Raw genomic sequence first — 24789 nt, 5'->3', positions numbered from 1 at the left:
ATCTAGGTTCGATCTCTGGTCCATGGAAATGGCAAAACTTAGAGTGTATTTCTCCCATGAAAATACTTTTGCCTACATTGGTGTAACAATATCAAGACGCACCCAAACTATTGAAAAAATAACAAGTAATTTTTAGCAAAAAAAAAAACGACTTCAACTCCCATATAAAAAAAAATATATATATATATATCTCATGATCCACTGATCGGATCTCAACCAGATTAGTATGGGACCACCTCTGAGACACTACCTTTCCGATGCAAAAAGAATTATCGAAATCGGTTGACGTGGTCCAAAGTTATGCGGTAACATACATAAAAAAAAAAAAAAAAAAATAAGATTCCGAAAAAATGAAAACCCCCCCCTTTTTTGGAAGTCGGTTAAAAAAATGAAGGAAATCCCCACATGTAATACCGTTAAGCCCAACAAAATAAAGAAAGTGATCTCTAGCGATTAGTAGCCCTACAATGAGTAGAATCTATTTCGGTGCCAATCTTGTCAGCCAGACAGTTTCCCTGAGCGCCATAGCGTTCTGGTAATTATTTTGGAGATTTAGGAGCTTTAAGCGTTTTTCGCGCTATCTTCTCTTATTGCAATTATTCTTTCTTGAATAACCCGAAATATAATAGGCAGACTTATTTGAAGTATTTCTCCAGATGTCAGCCAACGCCAGTTTTATTTATTCACGTATTTAAAAAAATATGTTGGTCGCATCAGACTATAGATCATGCGGGAAGATGAAACTTAATCGTACAACAACTCTCTTTTAAAATTTATTCTGGTTTATTTCCTTTAACACAAACAGCCATTAACATAGAACTTTTGAGTTGCACTCAGTTTCGACCAGAGCTGGTCTTAACCACTTAGGCGCCCGGGCGAATCATGTATTGGTGCCTTTTTATATTTAGTAATAAAATACTATATAATATGTACTTTATTATGTAGGCTATTTTTATTGACACAACTAGCAAATACCCGGCGTGCTTCACTGTCTATAAAAAATAAGAGTATATAAAAAAAGCGTTGTAAAATAAAATAGATTTGAAGAGCTTTTTAAAGTGAGATTTTCCAACAAATTTTCGATGAAAGAAACATTCTTTATTTTTTTGTGAATAAGGGTGTTAGTTAATATATTTTCGAAGGTATTTAATCCTGTAAATGTAATTTATAACCTTAGAACTCGGTTCTACATATCGTGCACTTTCTTCAAAGATGTATTAATTCCTTTTTGGTTGTTGTTGTTTCCGACAGGGTGGGTTATTTATGTATTTTGGAACGAATTTCCTTCATCCCTTGTCAAATTTGGTTTGGAGACAAACCGATTTCGACGTTGTGCCATCTTCAGTGTCGGAACGAAAAAACAAACCAAATTTGACAAGGGATGACGGAAATTCGTTCCAAACTGTATTAATTTTGTATGTATTTACCTTATCTTATTACTTTAACTGAATACAAATTTTCAAACAGGTGGCAACCATCCTCTAAACAATTTTTGGCGATAAACTTTCCTAAACCTCTTTATTTTATCTTATAAATTAAATAAAATTAAAATTTCAAACCTTCCACAAAAATATTTTTGGCTGCAAGCCTTCTTAAACCTCTTTATTTTGACAGCGATATTGCAATATTTACTTTGTCTTATCAATTTACTTAAACTGCAATTTTGAAATAGGTGGCAACTCTTTAATTATTTTTCCCCTATATTTTAAGTTTGACCTTTAGAACTGTATGGCTGAAAACCTCATTAAATTCCATGTATTAGTTTTTCGTTCTTTGCTGATTATCGAATATCGAAGATCGAATGTGAAATTCGTATTATGAGCTATGCAACCGTGTCGAAATTTTGGTTGAGTATCGAATTTTCTGTCGAACAGAATTTTGCTTTCGATGATGTAGCGAAGTGCTAGAAAATTGTGAAAAATGTATGATTTTGCGTTTGTTTTCTTACTCTTTGGCGGCTTGACACTAATTTTAAAATAATTTTTATTAATTTCATGCAGATCTAACGTCGTGAATACTAAACACAAACTCCTTTGGTGGTTTTCACTTATGAAAGAAAATCCCAATACTCAGTTGGCACGATCTCTGAGAGCAAAATCGGTAGAGCTGTTGATAGTTTTAAAACATTTTAAATAGATTCGGCTCGAGAGCGTTGCTGCAGCAGGTTTTGTGTAGCGGACAGTAGGTCTACAAACGGTCTTTAGACAGTCGGAATTTTATAAATATAAACAGAACTCTGTTGCACTAATTTTTACCAAATTTTTTTTTAACTCGCCTTCTTTTTTTTTACTTTATTTTAAATTGCACAAATTTACATACATATGTATGTGTAAGTACACTATTTAGTTTGCTCGATTTGTAAACGAAGCTTCTCAGCGGTGAAAAATATGCTATTGTGAATAACCTAAACGAGCGAAGTTCACAAAAGCGCTAGAGTTCATCGAATGAGCTTCATAATACCAAATGAAAACTCGTTCGATCAGCACCATCGATCGAATGCAACTAATAATAGGGGCCAATGTTTATCCTGTAGTTAGAGGTACCCAGACATTGAGTAAGTGGCCCTACGGGCCGTTTGTTCAATGGCCGGTTAATACAAATCGGATGTAGAAGCTCCGATTAAACACAAGAAGTGCTTTATCGGTCACACGAAACGTCGATAATGATGTTAATTTGGTAGATAGTGAAAAACAGACATTGAACAAACGCACCCTAAATCTTGTTTACGGGCCAGATTCTCAATTTGTGGTGAACTAGAGGTTAAACATCGTTAAATTTTATGGAGTCGATCAAGTCGATAACTTGAATTAGTGTTAACCAGAGTTGGTGAAAACGGCCCTAAGCGCCCGGTTATACATCGTTATCCGACTCCATGCATATGACAGGTAGTCGATAATGTCAGTAACGATGTTTAACTTGGGATTAGTGTTAACCAACGATAGAGAGCCCTTAGTGTTAACCAGATATTCAGAAACTGGCCCTAAGACGTTGTAACCGCATGTGCATGACAAGACTCAACGACTGACTATTGTCTTTACTACTGCACCTAATATTTACTATGCCGAAAATATATTTTAACCGCTCTAATGCTGACACATTTCGCTTAAGTGCACCAAATCATGCAGTGAAAGTAAATGCAGCTAAGCGGAATATACTGTAAATTTGTAATTACAATGCAAGACACTTTTTCATTTTCCTTTTGTAGTTCAGCGGCATTAAACACGAAACACTTACATACATACATATGTGCATTTAAACATCACATTTTCGGCTTGAACACAATAGAATTTTGCATTGTTTTGGTTGTAAATCAAATATTTGTTTATTTTAACTCTTTGCACACAACTCTTCCAGCGGCAAAAAAAATAACAAACGATTAATGGGGACCAAGTGTAGTAAGTTTGGGGAATAGTTTATACATATGTATATAAATACATACATACATGCCTTCGTATTTATTGTATACTTCTTTGCACACTTAGCCTTAGGTTTGATTTATTTTTCAAGATCGAGCAGCTATCAAAACGATCAGAGGATTTTATGTACGAACAACACATTTCAACTCACGGCAAGCGGACACATCCTGAAAACAAAAGTGCAAAGAGTAGCTACACCAAGGGGTTCTTTGCAAACAAACATTCTTCGTAAGTAGTACAAGAAGCGCAGAGGAATTATTTCCGAAGAAAAATAAATACGAGTAGTTCAGAAGAGGCATATGTATATGTATGTACTATTATTCCTATTATTATTTATGTACATTATTTGTATATTAGTTAAATAAACATGTTCATACATACACATATAGTTAGTTATCTTAATATAAAGTCCATTGCGGCTAACTGTGTGGCAAAAAAAGCGATACTTTATCACCGGTTAGGGACACCTCTGACCATTCAGCGAGCCCTGCGCGAAAACTAGGACAAGCGCAATTGCAAAATCCGTCTGGCTTAGTGTGGTTCGAGGGCGGGCAAAGGAACTCCTAACGCTTGCAAATCCTCAACTCTCACTGGTGGAGGGTGTTCTGATAGGCCACTGTGCGATTGGAATGCACGTGAAAAGGTTGAGAATCTTACCTGATCCCTCCTGTAGCAGCTGTCAGAATGTCAGATAAGATAAGGTGGGACCACCTAAACAGTTCGTGTTAGCCTGCCCAACCTTTGTGAAGCTATGTAAGTTGGAAACATTTTAGTTCGCATTTCCTAACATCAGTAATTTCGTAATCGACTCGCGGCTTTTCGCCGACTAAGTTATGGACTCCATTCAAATTTTCGTGGCATCAGAAAGGAAAATCTCCTAAAGGTCCATACGCGTCCCTAATCTGGAACAAACAAGATAGCCTAACCTATCTTAATGTAGACAGGCCCTAACTAATTTTCTTACAAAATTCAGCTTTGTACAAATGTCGAAAGACTACTCACTAGGATTGAGAGTTCTTTCCGGATTTTTTGACTATCCAAAAGTGTGGGAATTCAAATATGTAGTGTTTAAATATGCGGTTATAAGGATATTCGAATCTAAAAATTAACTACAAAATAACAATTGTTTGTGTAAATACAAACGAAATGTTCTATTAATAATTTAGCAACGTGAAAGATTCATAAATGTTGAGACAAATTTTACGAAGCCCTTTAAATGCCGTTTACGGATATTAACTGAATATCCGGATATCCGAATAACAAAATTATCTGAGACTAACCGGATATTCGGATAACTAAATGAAAGATTACAAATCTGATGTATCTTGAAAAGGTAATGATCGAGCTATCAATTAGAGGGCTTACCTTTTCTTACAAAATGTTTTTTTTAATAGCGTTGATTTTTAATTTAAAAAATTACAATCGATATTCTTCAACTTATTTCAACCAAACCAAATTCAACAAAAGTACAAAAACAAATCCTTTCCGTTATGGAGTCTCAAAGGTCTAGGAAGTTATGAATTTTCGAAATTACACCAAGAAGCAAAAACATAAAAATATGTTGAGTTTACATAAATGCAAATTAATTATTCAAGGAAAATAAAATTCTAAGCATGATACAATAATTTTTAGAAGGTAGTTTCACTTCTTCTTATCCGCCATGTTAGCTATCTGACAGAAAACGTGTTTCGCATTTTTTGTTGTACCAACTTTTTCAAAAAAAAAATCCAGCTTTTGACGTTGGAAAAATAAAACAAAGAAAAGCCAAACATATAAGTAGAGAAATTTTCGCATATTTTGTAATAATTTTCTTCATAAAAAATTAACTGCTGCTTTCATGGATATTGCAACACACGGAATGGATGTAAGGACTCAGCTATAAGAGCCACCGCACACCACAGACTTTAACGGCCGCCTATTTAAATGATAGGGCTCGCTTGAAATATGTACATGAAGATGTATGGAGGTGCGCACATTACACCAGCTTAATCGCTCTGACCAATAAGTTGTAGTGCAATGGAAAGACTAGCGAGCACATTTAAATTGGCGGCCGATAAAGTCCGTGGTGTGCGATGGATCTAATCCATTATAAACAAGAAATATTGCTGTTATATTTTCATTTTTATGATTTTTATTCATGTGATTAGCAGTGGCAAAAATGTATGTATAAAATACGTATATTTATATTAAAAATTAAGTGATCAGTTATGAAACATATTAATCTTTACATGTTCTGTTAAAAAATATCTAAAATAACAAGCGATAATCCCCAAGTTCTATATCGTAGCAGTGGCCACATTGCGTGTTTGTCACAGACACGGTTTATGTCAAAAATTTTGAAGTGAAACTACCTTCTAAAAGTTATTGTATCATGATTCTAAGTATGAGTGATAAAGCAGATTTTAAAAGTTGGGGTTTGCTCAAGGCATATTCAACAAGGTAGAAGTGACAATTCAGTCGAGCTCTCTCATAGCTGACTGTAATGTCAAAGAATGTAAACAAAGAAATTAACCCTTTGTTATGCATTTACCATATTTGATAAAACTCAACGGCACGTAGCTATAGTCAAAATAAAGTCGCTCCTAAAGTTAAAAGCAGCTTTTTGACATAACTTTCAATGGGATATCTGTCAAAAAAAAGCGGCTTTTAACTTTAGAGTCGACTTTATTTTGACTATAACTGCGGGTTAATATCTTTGAAATGAAAGTTTTTGTAGATATGAAAAGTTTTAAAATCTCATTAGAATCAGCTTCATTTTAGGTATTGCATTTTCGTTTTAATGTAAATGTGGAAATTCATACTTACACAAAATTACACACTAAGTGAAACACACTCATCTATAAACCCATTTTGGCAATTTTCTTGCTTTTACTAGCCCAACGTTTTTAAGGTCTGATTATTCTAAATTTACATCAGAACTTAACTTCAATAATTCAGCTATTAAATTTTTGCAATTCGAAATTTCCTTTCCATTAAATTTATTAAAAGTTAATTTCAGTTTCTTTATGTCAACAAGGAATTCCGGTTTAGGTTTTATTAGACCACCATTTGAAATTTGGTCTATCCATGTATATGAATGGAAGATTATCTCTTCATATTCGGTATAATAATTCCTGCACCTGGGAACAAACGCGTCTGCTTACAAATACCCGGCTGCGATGGGCAACAAATAAAGTCTCTGGCACTAAAATGGTCTTCGCGCACACGTGAAGAGTCTACTAATGAAGCATTGATACTTCCGAGTTTTAAATAACGCACAAGTTTGTTGTCCTGGCTCTTGTCAAACACAACATACCGCCCGTAATTCCTTTTCATTTTATTATGTATTTAAAATCAATCGCACAGCCACAATTGAAAATTTATATTAAAAGAATTAACATTTTGAATAGTATAGGGTTAAGAGTTGACATTTTAGTCGCAGTTCAAAAGAGAGAAATGTCACTTCCACCTTGTTATGCCTTGGGTTTGCTTGATAAAAACATAGTAAGGTAAAACCCATGATACAAATATTTAAAGGTAGTTTCACTTCTTCTTCTTATCCGCCATTGCTCCCATTTGACGTAAACTGTGCTTTTGACGTTTTCTTTTAAATTGAAGCTACCATATTCTTTGAAGAAACTAAAAAGTGGTTTTTTACTTTAAAAAAAAAATTATTCCAAAATTATTTCAAGGAATATATTTTGAGAATCATTTTATAGCGAGCTTTTAGTAGTTTATTTCTAAAATTAATTATAAAACGGAGGGCTAGTAAAATACTCCTATTACATTGCGTAATGCACATGGATAATCTATTTGTTTATGCAATTATTTTCATCATTATTTAGTACGATTAGCTGCATATTTCGGGATGGCCACGTGCGTGGTAACTTCTCCAAGGTGTTGTTTGCTTGTTCCAACAGCTTTTCGCAGAAAATTTTCAGCCTCGGGACTGAGGCAGCAGTAGAGCGAGTAGTTTATCTGTCTGTAAACTATAACGAGGAGCTCTAAGAACTTGTAAATTTTTTTACCTCCCTCTAAGTTTATGCTTCCATAGTGCTGTCATTGACGATAAGCTACCTTTTAACTATTCCTTTGTTAATATGTCCTCTAAAAAGGATCAAAATTAAAGCAACATCCTAATATCTATAATAATATCTCATGGAACACTACATATAATGCCAAATTTTTTTGCGGTAAGGTACATTAAGGTATTTTAAATGAATACTCACTTATTAACAGCTATGCTAATACGATGAATTAAGTAAACTTACCTTGCGTGTTGTTATTTTTGAATGCATAAAAAAAATCTTTTAAAAAAATAATGAAATTTCCAAAACAATAATTTGTTGAGGTGGCAGAGAGCAATTTACGAAAAGTATAAACGTCATAAGCACAGTTTATGTCAACAAATTTCAAAGTAAAACTACCTTCTTTGTTTGTATCATGGTAAAACCGTTCAATTCGTGGGCCATGATTTTTTATTTTTTTTTTAAGTTTGCCAACAATTTTAAAATCATATAAAATTGGGAGTAAAAAAGTGATTTGTTCAAAGTTGTTATTTATTATTTTGTGTGAGTTTGTGTGTAAAATTTTAAAATTAAATTGCTTGCAAACGTCAAGAGTTTTAAAAAATCCTCTCAGCGGTTTTACCTTCCTGTTTTTTTATCATGGGGGTTTGCTACTTTTTGATGATTTTTATATTCCTACTTACAGCTCAACTCTGTATCGATGACAAAACTTTTGTAACCGAAAAATGGAAATTTTTCATATATTTTTCTGTATCAAAACTGTAACAAAAATTTTTTCACTGATACAGAATCATTGTATAGGCTTACAAGTATGGAAAGCGCCATTTTGTTTGTTTACATTCGAAAACAGCTGAGATCACCTGATTTTTAAATCTCTCATTCTCCACACAGCGTTACATTCAAGTTTCAGAAAAATATTTTAGAAAAATGTGTTTTTATTCATTTGAATTGATTAAATAAGAAATTAAAAGTGCATGCCAAGTCTTGCGTTTCCAATAATAACGCTAAATGTGTATGTTTCAGGCAATAATTTAAAATATTTGTGAAACTTATCGTTTTGCGCTAAAAATACAACAATGTGTGTAAAATTCGTTGTCATTGTTTCTGTTTTGAATACCATATTCGTGCCTGCCGGTGGAAAAAATAGGTAAATTTGCATTTATTTTTAAGAAAACATATAAATTAAAATATATTTCTTTCCAGAGCGACATACGTACAAGTAAGATGATAAATTTGTATGATGAATATCGCGGAAAATCTTTTGCATCAAAATTTCTATTCTAATTTGCATTTGAATTATGATATCAACAGGGATGCCTTGGAAGGTATTTTTTGAAGAGAAATTTTTTATAAATCTTGAGATTGTTGATTTATTTTAGAATTAAAAAAGCTAGTTTATATTAAAAAATATATTTATACTAGGAGTATGTAAACTACTTTTATTACGAATTTGAAACGAGTTTAATGAATATTCATGGTTACCATTAATAGTAGTATGACAGTTAGATCTAAATGCATATTTGACAAGGAAGATAGAATACAAGATTGAGCCGTCCTGGCGGCGATGACATATCTGTACAAAAAGTAAACAAAGTTAAAATGTGAGAACAGCCAATTTTCTTAATAATAAATTTTTGCATAAGGAACGTGTTTTAATTGTGCTAATTTCTAATAGCCTTATTCATAAAAAATAAAGTAGCTTAAAAAAGGTTTATAAATTGAAAAATATTTGTAAACGGCAATTTAAATATGATTTAGAATAACTCTTAACGAGGAAAATACGAAAAAATGTGATTTTTGCGGAAGTGGGTATTAGTGAATTTTAGTGTATTTAAAGTTTCTGAGGTTTCATTCAGAATTGTCAAAATTTAGAAATTCAAAGTAGCGGTACAATAATTATAGAAAAGAAGATTGCGCCCTAAAGTAATATTTTTATGAATGTAGTTATAAAAGTTCACAGAGGAAAACAATGTATTGGCAACGACATAAAATGTGTGGCAATTTAGATGTCAACAGAATAATAACTACGATAAAAAGCATGAGAGAAGTGCGCAAAAGAGGAAATCTTTTCAATTTAAACACAAAAATCTATAAATGCTGTTGTAAAACGGTCAACAAATTTCTTATAAAATATTTTGATTTTTGCTGGGTGTAATTGAAACTCAGTCAAATGAGTATTAAGGAAAAGAAAAAATGGAAAATAATAAACAGAAAAAGAGATAGGTGGACAAAAAGCTAAGTTAAATCTTATACCCAAATTCTTAAAATGTAAACAATTCGATTTTTTTTTCAAGGTTCATAAAATAGCACGATTGAGAGAATACAAAGGTTGCGCCGATCTCGGACCGCTATTCCTCTCTTAACGAATTTGACAGAATCGTTGTTTGCATGACGTCACACTGGTGCAACTTGTTTACGTTTTCCTTGCAACATTTTTTCTTCTTCTTCCATTCTTGCTCACGTTTTGGCATTTCTCTCTCGCAATTGCACCAGTGTGACGTCACACAAAAGTTATTCTCAAAAATCCTCTCTGATCGGCGCAATCTTGTATTCTATCATTCTTGATAAAATAGAAGGTTACGACATGGTGCTGTCAAAAATTTGTTTTCCTCCAATGACGTAGTTACGAAGTGAGTTCTGATTGGCTGAAATATTTTACGAAGAAAGAGAGTACACAAATGGCAGAAAATATAGTTGCCGTATAGCATATGGGTATTTCCATACGTCGCATACGTGACAGTCGTACGTTTCAATGTGATACAAAAAAGGAATACCATTTGTTTTCTTTAACTTTTTTGGGCCATTGTATAGCACGTAATTAGCTCTATATTTAACCGAAAAATAAAACAATCGAGCCGCTTGGTCCTGAAATATAAGCATTTAAACAGAGTGTCGTTACGTGACAAAAAATGGAAGTTGATTTTTTCTTTTCTTACAAAATCGCAAAACTCTGCGAATCGTGGATGGCTATTTTCATGAAACTTATTTTAATATGATTTGGAGCAATTCTAGTTGTTTTCAGAGTTTTTTGAATTAATGCAACTTGTTTCAATTTTCTTTTACAACCCTAAGTGTGAAACGTCATCGTTATATTTTTGTTAATATTGCTTTTAAATGAATTTTTTACGCAAATAAAACATATATTTTATGTAGAATATACTTTATATTTTGACTTCAGCGCCAATTCAGGGCGAATTATTATGTTTCAACTACATACGCCAAATTCGAACCAAATCGGACTATAAATACGGTTTTTCGAAATATCTCGACCTGGGCGCCACCTAGGAAGACCATTTTACGCAAGCATGATTCTACTTACATAGCCAGTATATATTTTAAAAATCAGACAAATCGGTCCGTAAATACGTTAGATATAAGACTTTTATTTTTTTTTTGTCATGGTGGATCTTCCCATGGAAACAACATAAAATGTTATAACTTTACGTGAAACTGGATTAACATAATAATATTTGTACAATAGTGACAAATGAAATGTAAATGGAATGCTTATTGAAATTTGCTGGTGATTTTTTTCTTGAAAGTGGGCAGAACGCACTCGCGCATTTTTAAATAAAAAGCGTTCATAGCATTGGCAAAATTTCGCTACCGAAATTGCATTTCATCTTTAGACATACGGTAAAACCTTAATTACCTTTTTCAGTGTAATTTTTGCAATCAAAAACGGCGCACTTAAATTTTTAATAATTTAAATAAACTCAAAGACGCACAAACTTCAACGCAAATTGTCAAACGGTAAATATCAGGGTTACACATATTTGAAATAAAACTTGATGTATTTTTGACTAAAATAGCGTATTTTTATAAGATATTTTTTTAGGAATCTGGCAACTCCAAAAATTCATCATCAAGATGGCGTCCATGGCTGATGTCGTAACCTTGTATTCTATGAACCTTGTTTTTTTTTTGGCTGGCGAAATATGTAGTTTTTTAAACTTAATAAAATAGCGTATTTAACCACATTAAAATTTTTTTAATATTGAATGGCGCAACACAACAACTCTTTTTGTTGCACGAAACCCTTGAACATGTGCCTGTCATCTATTTTTTCGACATTTCGCTATTTTGCATATCTTTCATTTTGACGCCATTCGCATTGTCAGATTTTTATACCCGAGCGCACTTGTGCACAAGGGTATATTAATTTTGTTCACATAACGGTTGTTTGTAACAGCCAAAACGAATCGAGATAGATATAGACAAATGTATACATAAATGATCAGGATGAATAAAGAAATCGATTAAGCCATGTCTGTCTGTCCGTCTGTCCGTCTGTCCGTGTACACGATAACTCGAGCAAAAATTGAGATATCTCAACGAAATTTGGTATGTACGTTTCCCTTAATCCAAGGTAGGTTGGTATTGAAAATGGGCGAAATCGGACTTTAACCACGCCCCATATAACGGTAATTTCCAGAAATACGAAAACTGCGATATTTTAGTAACTACTGAAGATAATTCACTCAAAATTGATATTTACAATAATTTTTAGACGAAAAATAAGAATATTATAAATTTTTGGAAAATGGGGGTAGCCACGCCCACTTATGGTTACATGTGTATATCTTGGTAACCGCTGCACCAATTTCTTCCAAACTTGGCACAGTTGTTGGCCTTGGTACAGCATAAAAAACCGCCGGAACTTTTTAAAATCGGACAATAACCACGCCCACATCCCATATAACGGTAATTTAGAGAAATACAAAATCTTCGATAAAACATTAAATATTGAAGCTAATTTATTCAAAATTGATGCTTGCAACAATTCTTTACCAAGAAATACGTTTATGGTAAAATTTTGGAAAATGGGCGTGGCACCGCCCACTTATGATCACATATAAGTATATCGGTAACCGTTCTACCAATTTGTACCAAACTCGGTATGGTTATTGTACTTGCCACGTGTAAGCAAAACGTTGAAAATTATTGAAATCGGACTAAAATAACGGCCGATTCTCATATAACGATAAATTTAAGAAATGCTTGAAACTTCAATATTTCGAAATTGAAGGACGCTAATTTACTCAAAATTGGTACACCTCGGCTTACCATCTAGCGGAAGGGTGAAAAAACATATATTTAATACTTGCGCCGGGTATTTAATGTTCGGCTCCGCCCGAACTTAGACTTTCTTACTTGTTGAAATTTGTTTTGGTTCGACATTCTGCTATTTCATAATTCTTTCATTCTCATGTCATCCATCTTCCATTTCTTTCATTTCAATCCCGTTCGCATCATCGAACGTGCCTGTCAAATACGGCCGCCATCAAGCTTTTCAGTTTGGCAGGCACGTCCGCTGTTTGGCAGACACATCCGTTGTTAGAAGAGAATAGACAACAAGTAATTTTTAGAAAAAAAAAAAACCGACTTCAACTCCCATATAAAAAAAAAATATATACAGTATTGGCCAATACAATAGCACCCCCATTTCAAAGTCATATTGTTTGCCACTCATGTTTATTTATTTATTTTTAAGAATTTTCAATTAAAATACAGTTCATTCTCTCACAAAACTCACATAAACTCAAGTTTAAAGCTTTTTAAAAGACCGCAAAAAGTGCAACAAATTTTGACCCAAATTTCAAACTTTTTTCTCAGAAGCGGTAGAATTATTTTGAATACGCAGTTTTATAGCCCATTCAATTTTAGTCTAATAATGTGCAAGTTTCAAGTAGCTAAAAATTACCGTTGATTTTTTAGAATTTTTTTCACCGAGGATGTTGCGGGTTTCTGCCATATAAAAATAAATTGTGTTTAGTCGTTATATGGAAGCAAATGAGAGAAAAAAAATTCTAAAAAATCAACGGTAATCTTTAGCGACTTGAAACTTGCACATTATTGGACTAAAATTTAATGCGCTATAAAACTGTGTACTCAAAAAAATTATAGAGCTTCTGAGAAAAAAGTTTGAAATTTAAGGGAAAGTTTGTTGCGCTTTTTTGCAGTCTTTTAAAACGTTTAAAACATGGATTTATATGGGTTTTGTTAGAGAATGAACTGTATTTTAATTGAAAATTCTTAAAAACAAATAACTAAACATAAGTGGCAAACAATATCGCTTTGAAAGGGGGGTGCTATAGATATGCCCAATACTGTATATATATCTCATGATCCACTGATCGGATCTCAACCAGATTAGTATGGGACCACCTCTGAGACACTACCTCTCCGATGCAAAAAGAATCAAAATCGGTTGACGTGGTCCAAAGTTATGCGGTAACATACATAAAAAAAAAAAAAATAAAATAAAAAATATTCCGACGAACTGATAACCTCCTCCTTTTTTGGAAGTCGGTTAAAAAGGGGCATGGGATTCCATACTTGTAAGTATATACGATGTACAAGATAGAGCTGTTAATAACGAAGTTTCGCGGAAGGCAAGAAAAGTACAAATTTTGTCATAGTGGTAAATGTTTCTTGCAGCATCTTACTCAACAACTAAAAAATGGGAGTGTCAAAGGTAGAATATGCAGAGGATTTAGCAGCAATTGTTCTCACTTTTCATTGTCAGTGTAGTAGTCAGTATATATTGAATATTGCCGATAACAGAACTATAAAAATCTAAGAAGCAATCTACGCTTTGTTTCACATTAAAGTTAATTTTATTGTCAATCATTGTAATCTTATTATAAGTTAGTTTAAAAATTAAATTAAATCATCAATCAAAAGGCTTTCGAAAACGTGAAGACGATATTGTGTATTTTGGCTGTTGATCCAAAATAATGGAATCATTCTTGCGAAGTACAAATGATCAAGAACGCTTGAATGAACTTCATTGAATATCCATTTTGATGTATGTATTTGACATCTAGCGAAGCTCTACATAATGTTTAAGAAAATCGTATTTTCTTCATTGTTTACTTTCAATCTTTGGTGTTATTTTATTAAAATAAACAATTTGTAAGCCGATAGTAGAAAGTTCAGCTATTCAGTTTAAAGAAACATTAGAATACAAAGCCAAAACGGAAATAACTTCAAATTACAGCTGTGAAGAAATTGTTTTTACTTTTGCAGAAAATAGCTTGATGTTGTACGATTTTCAAAACATTATGTGAGTCAATACTTTGTGTAACCCCCACGAGCATTGAAGTCTGGTTCTCATAGAATAAATTAGTTTTTGAGCATCATAGTTCTGAAGTATCTTACGCCATTCTTCTAAAATTACGTTATTAAGCTCTTCTTGACTTTTTGGGTGCCTTTTTGCCACTTGGTTTTTCAAATATGCCTATAAATTTTCGATTGGATTTATATCCGGGCTCTATGCTAGACCAATACTTTGCTGCAGTTAAAAAGGAGCAACATCCTCACCATATGAACCTTGAGTTTTGGATCATTGTCTTGGTAAAATTTTATTCTCCACAAAAACCAAATCCCCCACTCCTTTTCTGGATATACATCCCCACACCATGACTGAAAATTTACCAAATTTTATTGTTGATATTATATTCCGCCTTTCCAGTGCTTTTAACGTCTTTCGCCACACTCTATTCGGTCCATCCAGCATTATTTTGGTCTCATCGCAGAATATTAATTACATCATCGCAGAAGCTATCTGGTTGAACAGGGTACGTTCTAGTGAAAGACAAACGCTTTTCAATGTGCTGCGCTGGTAGCAAAGGCTTCTTTCCAGCTTTTCGTGACATGAAACTGTACCTTTTTAGAGCTTGCCGGGCTGTTTCATGAGAAACTTCAGCTTCACACTCGTCTTTGAGCTCTTTAGCATGAGTTCTTGTCGAAATATGCGGGACTCGCTCCGATATTTTCCATGGTCTTCCAGTTGCGGGTTTTGGCTCCAGCCTGTTTTCTTTCTCTGCACGATTTATTATATTATAGACAGTTTCCCGCGATACCAAAAGCATTTCCGACCACTCTTGAACACTCTTTCCGATAGTGTAATTATAATAAATCAACTAAGTCACGTCAAATGATATCTTTTTGCCAGGCAATTTGATTTTTTTTAGCTTGAAATAGTTATTGATAGTTCGCTCAACAAATACCTTCAACGATCACTTTCTGACAGACTGACGACAAACAAACGAGTAACAGCTCAGTGAGATAACGTTACATCAAACCAGCTCAGCGAACGATGTAGTAATGGATATGTAGAACCACTTTCTTAACAAATGAGTTTAGCACTTGTTTTGTTTCTGCATCTGTTTTTTGTCTACTTTATTGACAATTTTGAAGGGATATCTGCATTAAATGTGAATCGCTTGTTTTGGTCAAAGAAATGTGCAGAATCTGGATTTTGTGATATGCAAAAACACTTTCTTGACAAACTGTACCTTTTTCTGTAAATGAAATACTGGAAGAGTTTGAAAAAAAAATCTAGAATATCGTAGCGAATTAGCTTATTTATTTCTTAGTCATGTAGGTGTTTGAAGCTTGAATACATTTAAACCCGAAAACCTCCCGTAAATCCGCCGCTGACAGATCGGCTCTCCTCGTTCCACTTCCATTCCACGTTTTTTTCTTCTTTCTTTAGTTATTTTGCTTATGGTCAAATAATCGAATACATAGTTATTTATGAATCCGGATGTAAATATTCACATAACCATAAGTTCTTAAGTGCTCCTTACCTGGTTTATTACTACATACATATGTATGTACTTTTGCATATACAATTAACTTTTTTTTGCTATGGTCTCTTCGTTCTAAGTTATATTATTTTTATGTTTGCATACAATTGCTGACCAATTTATCCAACACCAAACTCACGCCGCATTTTCCAGCCTGAGTGCATTCTGAACCCAACTGAAGTGGAAAAGTGCAATTATTTAAATCCTTTGTTATCCCACATGTTAACGCTACCGTGTACCAGCTGATAATGATCTCTATAGCTACTGGTCATTTTTCTGTGTGTACATTTGTACATATATATTAGTGTATGTACATATGCAGTATGGACAAATACAATGCAGCTCAACTCCAAAAACCAAATGAGGTGTACAAACAGAAACGAGAGAAAAATTTTACGCTTGATCTACATTGGCCGAAATCAGTTTCAATTGACCGTTAAACATTTTTTTATTGTTTTCAATATTCTTTGTTTGAGCTACCAATAATTGTTTCTCAACTTTTATATTTGTATGTATGTATGTGCATATCTATGTATGTGTGTGTGAATGTACTTAAGTAAGTCTCTTTCACCTTTGCTTGTTCCACTGATGTCCCACTAACGGGATCGCATGCCGCGCCGGTGCCACTTTGTAAAACATGGATCAACCAGGATAAGCTGGTGTAGCGAAATATTGCTGTCTTTTGTTTACTGATCTTTTTGCTCCTTTTCAAGTTTTTTGCCTCGCATTACAACCAACATCTTTGAACAGGGCAAAAGTAAAAATATGAACAATACAATGAATTAAAAAACTGCGTTGATGCGCATTTGATCGTTTGAGCCGAGGATTTTCGCAAGCGTGTGTTTTGTAATTTCCTGCTTTTGGTTCTCAAACGATTTGGTATGATCATAAGGCTTTACGTCTGTTGCTACGTTTTTTTGGAGAGATTAAAATATAAAAGTATCAACGTTGGATTTAGCTACATATAAAATTATTACTTACGCACCATCAATTTACAATTTAAGCAAACAATCGGCCTTTTTAATATACTTTGTTTTTACCATACCTTCATATTTCCTATACATACATATGTACATATGTACTTACTTACCAGAATACGAGCGAATGTCTAACAAACTCAACTACTTACATACTACATATGTATATTCATGTATATGTATTTATGTAGCTCTAAGTTTATTATATGTATGTATGCAGAATATTTTCCCAGCTGTCCTTTCCACTTAAATTCACTCAATTTTCCCTTACACCCCCCTTTCATTGTGCACGATTTACTTTTACTAACTAAGTACTCGCACAATTAAAATCCAAAATTGATTCCTGCTTTCTCGTTTATATCTGATTTCATGCCATGAAAAGACGCGTTAGTGGCTATACTTACGTACTTAGACTATGAAGCGCGTAGCAATGACTGCCGCAGGGGTGTGAAATACTTTCCAATTAACACTCCAACGCTGCACTTGAATGCGTCAACCACTCAAGAATCTCGTTATCCTGTCAGTTGCAAGCGTTTGGCGTTGAAATCGGTTAATTGTACATATTTACATAAAAAACCCTCACAAAAGTCATATGCCATTAGGTTATATGGCCGAAGATGCAGATATTGCGATTGCGCTTTTTTATGTATGTAAGTATGTTTGTAGTATGCATATGTGCCTATGCTTTTATTTTTCTTCTTCTTTTACTACAACCGTTTGTCGGTTTCGGCTGAGACTGAAAAACTTCGCCAATTGCCTCTCTCCTTTGTGAAGTTGCGCCAGTTGTTAGTCCTGAATGCAGACAGGTGCTCCTGCACTTGGTCCTTTCAATGTTTTTTGTGGGCGTATTTGCTTTAGCTGTCCACCAGTGGGTGCTCAGTAAAAGAATATTTTCACAGGACCCTGGTCATCCATGCGTTCGATGTGCCCATGCTGGAGAAATTATTGTATTTTCATGCGGTTAACTATGTCCATGTAGCTAAACAGCTCGTACAGTTCGTCATTCCACCATTTTTTGTAACCGTGGCATACGCCAACAGGGCCATAGAACTTGCTTATAACAGTTCCCTCTAAAGTATCCAAAAAATGTCAAATCTTTCTTCGACAACGTCTATGTTTCTTATATGTGACATAAAAAAATTGACATGACTTGTAGAGCGTAGTTTTTGTTCGTCGAGAGAGGGCTCTGTTTTTCCATTGCCTATCGAGTCATATGTAAAACCTGTTGCAAGAATTATACTTAGGTTGGTCTCCAGGCTGTCATTATTTATGGTATTTATACTGGATGCTAGGTAGACAAAGTCCTTCACTACTTCAAAGCTATACCTGCCAAGAGTGACGTGTGTCTCAAAACGCGGAGACTATTTTGTCTTATCCTCGATGACCACCAGCACCTATTTCCAAGATTCAATATCATCAGCATACAACAGCAGCTTTGCTTTTTATTGCGCTCACCAACATCAATTTGAAAAAGTCGCGCGAGAGTGAACAGCTTCATCTGAAACCTCGTGTGGTGCTTCCCAAATCGGAAGCCGAAGGTTTAACTGAACTTCAGTCTACTTACCATTATTACTTTTCCGGGAAGCCTAAATGTATACTTTGTGTTGTACAGGCGGCTATTGTCTTCTCCAGCATTTGACGGTCTGTTAAAATTTGGTCGATGGCGGAGATTCCAGATCTGAATCCCCAACGATAACGTCCGATCAGTTAGTTCATGAAGAATTTTAGTCTTTTACACAGTATCCTCGGGATCTCTTTTCTTATGGATTGGGTAAAGTGCACTGAGATTCGAATCCTCGAGCAAGTATTTAACCAGCTCTTCGCACCGTCTGCTTCAGGGCCTTTTGTTATTTCGAAGCCGCATTATGGCTGTCCTCATCGCATATTGGTTGACTGGAAGGAGGGGACTTCGTCCCTTTACATTGGACCGGATTATTCTTCATCAAATGCGCCATCTGTGTCGCCATTCAAAAGCGTTAATAAATATTCCCCCCATTTTCCAAGTATACTCTGAACATATGTTACCCATGCCCCATGCCTTTCTCCTTCTCGCTTCTTCTGTCTATCGGCTCTCCTTCCTCCTCTTCTCCCAGTATCGCTCGCGTAGCTTTTGGCTACAGGGTGGCTTGGTATGCTGCGTATTTCTTTGCAGCTGCAACATGGAACTCTTCGATATACCAGTTTTTCCTGCGTAGGTGGTAGTACCCAACCACTTCAATCGCAGTGGAAAGAACAGATTGGAAGATCGATTCCCACTGCCAAGAACGATAGAATGAAAGATTGCACACTCCTCCGCTGATGACGTCACGATAGCAACGAGTAAGGGATGTGAAGGAGAGAAAAAACTTAGCGCAGGCATTTGTATGATGACGTCACACGAACAGCTCCGTCGAATTCGAAAAGAATAAAGTAGCGGTACTGCTTAATGTGCCACCTCTGTCTGTCTACATCGTGTATCCAGTTGATAAAGAGTTTCTTGTTTAGCAGGAGTGAGTGTCTGCTAAGAGAGCGTGTGTCGTTAAATTAGCATGCCTACTCTAAGGGAGGTCCGTTGAAACGGTCCTACACACGGTCGTTGACAATATTGAGCAGTGTTTTTCTCAGAAGTAAATCGCGGTTGATGGCTTCCTTGATAGCGAGTGGGCTTTAAACAGCGTCTTGCCTGAGACGACCTTGTAAAGTTTATTTATCGCATGATTTGCAACAGAACTGTTGCGGAAGAGTGGGGGCAGCGCCTCAATCCACAGATGTTCCAGTGCCCTCAAGGGGAAGTTCTTTCGCCGCTGCTTTGGGTTGTTGTCGTCAACGACATGTTAGTGGCTCTGGAGAAAAGTTAATGTCGGGTCGTGGCCAATGCTGCTGATGTAGCACTGATACCAATGGGAAAGTTTGTGGCAACACTATTCGAACTTATGCAGGGTTACCTGAACTTTGTTGAGAGTTGGGCTCTTAGCTGCGGGCTTGGTGTTTCATATTTTTTCAAAATCAAACGATTTACTAAGTTTAATGGTGTTTTCGCTTTTTTTCACAATATGTTTGACAGGTTTATATTTTTATTCTCGTCTAGCTCACGCATTTAATAATATTGTCGTTTTAAGCATCTTATTTTCATCCTGGGGAGAGATTTTTTCTTACTCGAGTGAACACAAAATTTCTCAACAGTTTGCCTTAATTATAGCATCGAACACGAAAAATTATATTTTTGTGCAGAAACAAAAACACCATAAGTATAATGCGTCCATCGTTATGCATTTTGTCCGATATTGTGAACTCTAGCGAAACGGAGCTTTTTCTTTTTACCAGGCGGTACATATAAAGTACCGATTAGCCGTCTTCCCTCAATGGGCGATCTTCCACGAAGGCTCCCTGGCAGGTTGAAATACTTGAGTCAGATCCTTGACAGCAAGCTTTTCTGACAAGCGCTCGCCGAAAGTAGTTCATTAGCTTTATGAAACTATAATTAAGCTAATTACAACGCTTTTATCAACTTGCAATGTTGTGTTCCAGAAACTTTCAATGTTGTGTTCCAGAAACTTTCAATGTTGTGTGTCCGACACCATAAAGCTTTGCTTTGAAAAGCTCCTATAAAAAAGCATAGTGCATAGGGCGACATCTGTAGTGAAGTAGTGCATAGGGCGACAGCTGTAGTGAATAGGGCGAGGTAGATGACATCTAGATGTCGCCCTATGTACTACGTTTGCTACAGCGGAAATAGTCGACACGCCATTTTTTTATATAAAATTAATTGGTGCTCGTTTGTATGTACATACATATGTAAAGGCATGTGTGTGCACCTTTCTATTAATATCGTTGAATTATTTTAACTAGTGTCCGCCCAGCGGTTGAAATTCAACCGATAAAATTAAGGATAGTTTATGAAAGTTGAATGAGCTAAAATAACATTAGTTGGAATGGGTTAAGTAAAGGGGAGTTTAGCTTAGTACTTGGTATAACATAACATAACCATAACATAAGAATAAATAACATAACATATGAAGCATAACACACCACAATATAACATCGCACACTCTTCAGTTGTATTTCCTTTTTATCCCTTTTTTCACCTCTATCTAAATCTTATTTATTTTGGTTCATTTTATGCCAAATGATGTTGCCTTTGATGCCACATCAAGTGATATCATGTCATGTGGTGAAATTGGGTGTGGTGAGCTGCAGTGTGGTGGAATTGGGTGTAGGAGTTACGGTGTGGTGAATTTAGGTGTGGTGGATTCAGGTGTGGTGAGTTAAGTTATGGTGAGAAAGTTGAGGTGTGGTGAATTAAGGTGTGGTGAGTTGAGGTGAGTTAAGGTGTGGTGAGAAAGTTGAGGTGTGGTGAATTAAGGGTGGTGGATTTAGGTGTGGTGGATTTAGGTGCGGGGGTTAAGGTGTGGTGAATTTAGGTGTGGGGAGTTAAAGTGTGGTGAATTAATGTGTGGTGAGCTCAGGTGGAGTAAGTTTTTAAGTTAAGATGAGTTAAAGTTAAGGGGTTATGATTTTTATCCTTATCTTCATCTTCATCTTCATCTTCATATCCACCTTCGTTTGTATTTAGGTTTCCTTACTTTTATTCTAATCTTTGCCTTTATCCCTTTCTTCTTCTACATATTCAACTTTACCTTCTTCCTTGCATGAATCTTAATCTTCGTAAATCTGATTTCTAAACTGCTGCTTAGCAGATTTCTTTAATTCAGTACAATATTAAAGCAATGTCATTGATGCCACATAAAGTGATATCATGTCATGTGGGGAAATTGGGTGTGGTGGTTTGCGATGTGGTGGAATTGGGTGTGGGAGTTACGGCGCTGTGAATTCAGGTGTGGTGGGCTTAAGAGGTGCGGTGAGTTTAGGTGTGGTGAATTTATCTGTGGTGAGTTTAGGTGTGGTGAATTTAGGTGTGGGGAGTTAAGATGTGGTGAGTTGAGGTGTGGTGAGTTAAGGTGTGGTGAGAAAGTTGAGGTGTGGTGAATTACGGTGTGGTGGATTTAGGTGTGGGGGGTTAACGTGTGGTGAGTTGAGGTGTGGTGAATTAAGGTGTGGTGAATTTAGGTGTGTGGAGTGTTGAGGTGTGGTGAGTTAAGGTGTGGTGAGAGAGTTGAAGTGTGGTGAATTACGGTGTGGGGGTTAAGTTGTGGTGTGTTTCATCTTCATCTTCATCTTCATCTTCGTCGTCTTGGTCTTCATCTTTATCTTTTCCTTTATCCTGATCTAAATATGTCCATTCTTTTCTTCATTTACATATTCACCACCACCATTGTTATTAGGTTAGGTATTTAAATTTTCCTTCCTCTTTGTCTTTATATCTAGGCTTCTTTACTTTTATTTTAATTTCTGTATTTATCACTTTCTTCTTCTCCATACTCAACTTTACCTTCTTCCTTGTTTGAGTCTAATCTATTCATGTACATACATACATACATTTTATTCCTGAACTGCTGCTTAGCACGTTTCTTTAACTCGCTATCAATATTAAAGCATACATTTAGGGGGCATTTCCGCCCCAACCATGTACATGTGTGCATTGGTATTGGTGTGACTTTTGAATTGATTTTTTCGCTCTATTTTAAACTGATTTGAAATTTTAAAAATTGCCTGCACATCAGCATCAAAATACCTTTCTAATGATATATAACTGTTTATACTTTAGAAGTATAGTTTAGCCGTAAAAGGGGTGTAAAGGAAACATGATTGCCTATTTATATATATGATATCTATTGCAAAATTTTATTCAGACAGGACTAAAAAGTAGAAAATAAATAATATAAAAAAAACTTTTTAATATACAACGCTTTTATAAATGGACTAAAAAGTAGAAAATAATACTTCTCAGTCCCATAGAATTTGTTTTGATAACTTTTGATTTTGAAATTTTAGCAAAAGTCATTATAAACAATCTATGAAATTGAAAATGAAAAGCGTGGGGCGCATGTAATACACTTGAATTGATATGAAAAGTAATATATGAATGTATGTATGTGGGTATATGAATAACGACCGCTTAAAATCGATTTCAAAGTTCTACTTTCGCTGTAGAAATTTTAGGTCTACGTTATGTAGTTTGACTATTGTCAATTAAATCGAATGCTTTGTATTGCATGCGCTCCACGTTTTTCATTTTCTAGACTAGGACTAGGAGCGGTATAGTATCGGATGGATCGAAACTGAATGGGAGGTTAGGTGGAGGTATGGCTGACTTCCAAAACGTCGATTGCTTTGCGAACTACAAAATGTTGACAATGACGATATACGCAATCCATTTGATCAAGGTCACATAACATTACTTTGCATCCTAGATTTTTCCAAGGCTTTTGATCCTGTTAATCACAATTTGTTATGGAAAAAACTGGTTAAATATTTTAGCTTTAGTGAAACTGCAGTTAAACTTATAAAGAGCTATTTAAGTGAAAGGTTTCAGAAAATAAAAGTCAGAAACAACTTTTCTACATTTGTGCAGATGTATTCAGGTGTTCCACAGGGGTCCATCTTGGGTCCTCTGTTGTTTAGTATTTTTATAAATGACATTTTCGCCACCTTCTGCCATGCTCGCTTGCATGATTATGGCGATAAGGTGTAACTGTATCTCTCTAATAGGTTTGAATTACTACTCTCTTTATGCCCAGAAGTCCAGCGTTATCCCAATTCAAAAAGATAAGATTTCGGTATCTCAGATTCCCACCTTTCCCAAAACGCATCCGAAATGTTATCTAAACGCATCGCTAGAGCAATCAGCGCATTGGTGTTTTAAAAATGGAAAATTCCGAAAGATGATCACTGTTATAATTAATATTCAAAATGTGAATGTATTTGGTTACAATGCTTCGCAACTCTGCATATGTATACAAACAGTTTAAATACAACCGGATCACTGTAACTTTTTCCAGTATAGGTAGCCGCCATACACGAAGCTTCGGATTGGTTGCTCTCTAGTCTATCACCTTTCAGGAAGGTGAATATCTATGCCGAAAGCCTAGCAGCTATCAAAGCTCTTGGCTCTCTGATAGTTCATTCAAAAATGGTGCCGTATTACTACGGTGTTAAGCTCATTTGGGTTGCGGGTCACAGCGAAATCGGTGGAAATGGCATGGTCGATGAGCTGACAGGACAGGGAACCCTTGAGAAAGTCTGGGTGTTCCCCTAATCTGATGTGATCCACCCCTGGACAAATGGACATTTAGTTAGCTCAGCAAGCTCTATGCGAAGATCTTGGAATGCAATATGGCTAAATCGTTCTGGCCACGTGTAGACCGAAGGCAGTCCAAGGAGCGCTTGTGACGGAGCAACGGGGGTCGTAGGAGGGTTCTCGACGTCGCACTTTCGTCGCATTACCTGGTGCACGTCCATTATTGCGCAGAGGCGCATGCGGACCTTAGCTGCAACGATGTAGTGTGATCCGAGTCGATGTTTGGCTCTCGGATAGAACACTCGAAACGTATCTGATGATCAATTTGGTTTCTCGTTCTTTGATCAGGGGATATCGAAGTGGCTTTGTTTATGTTTCGTTGCTGGTGTCTGGTACCACGAACTACTATGTTCTGTACCGCGGCGATGTCGATCAGCTACATATCCGTAAATCGTTAACGTTATTTAAAAGCGAGGGACGTCACCGATTGGGGGGAGTTAAGCGAGGCATTGGTTAAACTTTTTTTAAGTGGTGGGTCTCAAGCGACTATACCCCATTGCACTATCTGAATATTTAAAGCAATTAACTGATTTGGAGTTTTTTCAAGAAAATGTCTGAACTACAAATAAAAACAAGTAAGAGCAGCGCTGTCTTCGGCTATGCCGAAGGCTTCAT

The 24789-nt window shown here is 35.4% G+C and overlaps 1 protein-coding gene across 1 annotated transcript in view; it reads right to left on the bottom strand.

Moving 5' to 3' along the window:
• Positions 1-24789, bottom strand: part of LOC118741585 (homeobox protein goosecoid-like) — a 94233-nt gene that overhangs the window by 65794 nt on the left and 3650 nt on the right. The window lies entirely within an intron of this gene.

Source organism: Rhagoletis pomonella, unplaced genomic scaffold (assembly GCF_013731165.1).
Source record: "Rhagoletis pomonella isolate Grant_MI unplaced genomic scaffold, Rhpom_1.0 Rhpom_scaffold_00006, whole genome shotgun sequence".
Lineage (NCBI taxonomy): Eukaryota > Metazoa > Arthropoda > Insecta > Diptera > Tephritidae > Rhagoletis > Rhagoletis pomonella.
This window is presented reverse-complemented; position numbering and strand designations above follow the sequence as displayed.